Source organism: Gymnoscopelus microlampas, assembly GCF_963454915.1.
Source record: "Gymnoscopelus microlampas genome assembly, chromosome: 17".
Taxonomy (NCBI): Eukaryota; Metazoa; Chordata; class Actinopteri; order Myctophiformes; family Myctophidae; genus Gymnoscopelus; species Gymnoscopelus microlampas.
Window position 1 is genome coordinate 45,754,283 of NC_139954.1, and position 3,555 is coordinate 45,757,837.

The following is a 3,555-nucleotide window of genomic DNA, read 5'->3' on the forward strand; positions in this document are numbered from 1 at the left end:
CACACACACACACACACACACACACACACACACACACACACACACACACACACACACACATTTGTATTTGTATTTTGGGATGACTTTCACTCCGCTACTTTTCAAAGACAAATATTGTGCTTTTGAATCTACTACATTTCGAGGAAGGGATAAGGTAACATTATGAACGAACCACTTAAGCTAATTTCAAATTGTGATATTAGCAGATCTACAAGCTCACGTCGTGTTGCACATTGATATTAAAAAATAAAATGTGTAATTTGTACTTTTGAATACGTAAGTATTTTTTTTTAAATAATGTACTCTTGAATACTTTAATACGTTGTTTTTAAAGCCAATACTCCAGTACTTTAACTTTAACTACACATTTGACAGAGAAACTTTCACTTGTAGTCGAGTAATATTTGACCAGGAGTATCTACAGGTATACTATGACTCAAGTACTGGGGTTGAAGTACTTTGTCCTCCGCAGGTAAACACAGCTGAAGGTAATCACATGAATTGTGGGAGTACGTGTTTCATTTAAGTGTATGTCTGTGTGCCTGCATGAAGGTAACTGTACACAGTGGCGTGCACAGACATTTTGAGGGGCAGGTGCTCAAGTAAATTATACTTTTTTTGGTTTACTTGGTCTGCTCCTTTTTCCCTCTACACCTATACCTCTTTGCCAAAAATAGCCGATCAGTAACACACCCACTATTCATGTTTTTATCTTCAGCTGTGTTGGCTGCTGTGAAAAGAGATGGGAAATCTTTTATATTTTCAGACACATCGTCACCAATGGTGTAAAGTAACTAAGTACATTTACTCTCAAGTACTGTACATTAACGCTTAAATTATGGGGCGGTTAAATGAATTGGTACAATTTTTACTTTTCAAAATGTTTTCGAGAATAGCTGATTTACACGTTGCATTACTTTTTACTTATTATTCCTGCAACAAAGTAGAGTATATAGGGCTTAAGTATTTAATAATGAAACCTACTAAAGAATGAGTGATTCATTCAATATGAATAAAAAATAAAAAATAATTATATCTGAGGAGAAGCACATCAAACACTAATAATGGTTGAAAAAAACAACAACCAGGTGCTCTCAGGAGATATAAAAAGTTAAAATAGTTAATATTGTCAAAGGTGCTCACAGATCACAGATCAAACGGGATCAAACATGCAAAAAAACAACAGACGATCCGGGCACTGCAGGAGGTACCAGCTAGGGGGTCCCCAGCAGGCTATTTTAACCACTTTATCCATAATTTACACTTTGCCTATTCAAAAATAGCAGTGCGTCACTTTGTGCCACACTGTGAGCTTGTAGATCTGCGAAGAAAAAAATAAGCAAAAAGTTTTTACTCAAATCGATGCTTCTGGGGCTCCCTGGCTCAAAACATTTCTCACTGTCAACAAACAGTATAGTGCTTTCTCATTGTCAAGAAACAGTATAGTGCTTTCTCACTGTCAACAAACAGTATAGTGCTTTCTCACTGTCAAGAAACAGTATAGTGCTTTCTCACTGTCAACAAACAGTATAGTGCTTTCTCATTGTCAAGAAACAGTATAGTGCTTTCTCACTGTCAACAAACAGTATAGTGCTTTCTCACTGTCAACAAACAGTATAGTGCTTTCTCACTGTCAACAAACAGTATAGTGCTTTCTTTCTCACTGTCAACTGTGAAGACTGAACCAAACCAACACTCGGAGACAGTATTTGCGAAGGCCTCACAGGGCGTTTTATTCAGGAAGTAGATGGAATTTTTCAAGTATTTGCAATTTAGACAATGTATCACTAAGGACACCACACTGTTAACCAATAGTTCCGCTTCACAGGTGTAAAGGGTCCTCTCTATGCAATTTTCCAAAAAATGTATCTTTAACCTCCCTTGTTATTAAAAAGTCCTGGGGAAATGATCTAGGCATCTTTATTGATGATGTGGATTGGCAGGAAATGTGGGCCTACGCTGTCTGTAACCGAATTAAATCTATTCAATTCATAATAATAATGAATGTTATTTGTTACGCACTTTATATTTGAAACAAATCTCAAAGTGCTACATGTTAAAAACAAAAAGGAAAACAAGAAAACAATAATAATAAAAAAAAAATTCTTCAAAGTAATAAAAACGTGCTTAGGAAGCGAGATACAGCCTTTTTCAGTTATAAGTAAAACAAAGGGTGGATGGAGCTGCAAATCTTCAGATAATGATATCTTGCGTTCTGACATTTTTCTTCCCCCCAAAAAAAACTCGGGATATCTCGTTGTGTGGCACTGAGAGAGTTAAATAAAAAGTAAAAAAAACAAAAAACAAACATAAACTAGAAAATGTGTCCTCGGAGCACAGGTCTCAGTACTGTTCCTGATTAATCCTGTCTTACCTATTTATATTACATATTGTCACGTGTCACTTGACCAATGTTAGCTTGGCTGATGGAAGCTCACTTCAAAAAATATAAATGATTTTTTGAAGTGACACACCTATTTATAGGTCTCTATTTCGTCATGCGTCTCGCTAGCCAATCAGAGCACACCCTTTCAACATATTGTCACGTGTCACGTGAAGCTTGACCAATGTTAGCTTGGCGGACACACGGAAGGACGGAGACGAAAACATACTCTCCACCTCTGGCAGAGACAATGACAAAACCCTGTTGATTTTACTAGTTGAATAAAACACAGAAGTCATACTGTGTGTGTGTGTGTGTGTGTGTGTGTGTGTGTGTGTGTGTGTGTGTGTGTGTGTGTGTGTGTGTGTGTGTGTGTGTGTGTGTGTGTGTACCTCCATTGTAAACACACTAGCGGCGTGCGGTCTTGTGTGTGTGTGTGATGCCAGGCGGTGTATTCGTCCACTCTGGCCCTCCTCTCTGGTTGCCGTGGATACCAGTGTTCTGGGACGTTGTGTTTGTTTACCAGGTACTTGAGGATGGCATCGCTATGACAACAACAACAACAACAACATTAACCAACCGGAGAAAAATAAACAAAACCAGTATAGAAACTAGAAGAGTCTCCGCCAGGCCGGGTTGCCCAGTGTCTACCCTGTGTCAGTCGTGGGATGCAGCCGTCATCAAAGTATTGACCATTGGAAATACTCCAGTAAGGTTGTACTTAAGTACAGTACTTGATTAAATGTACTTAGTTACTTTACACCACTGACCACAACAGACAGAGGACACACAGACAGACACACGGACAGACACACAGACAGACACACAGACAGACAGACACACAGACAGACATACAGACAGACACACAGACAGACATACAGACAGACAGACAGACACACGGACGGACACACAGACAGACACACAGACAGACACACAGACAGACACACAGACAGACATACAGACAGACACACAGACAGACACACAGACAGACAGACAGACACACAGACAGACATACAGACAGACACACAGACAGACACACAGACAGACAGACAGACACACGGACGGACAGGGGCTTTCGGCCCTGCCGGCCTCGCCGAGGCTATGAATAAATATATCGTCTCTGTCGGGTGGAATTAAAATTCAAAGATATCAAAAGTAGCAGATCTACAAGC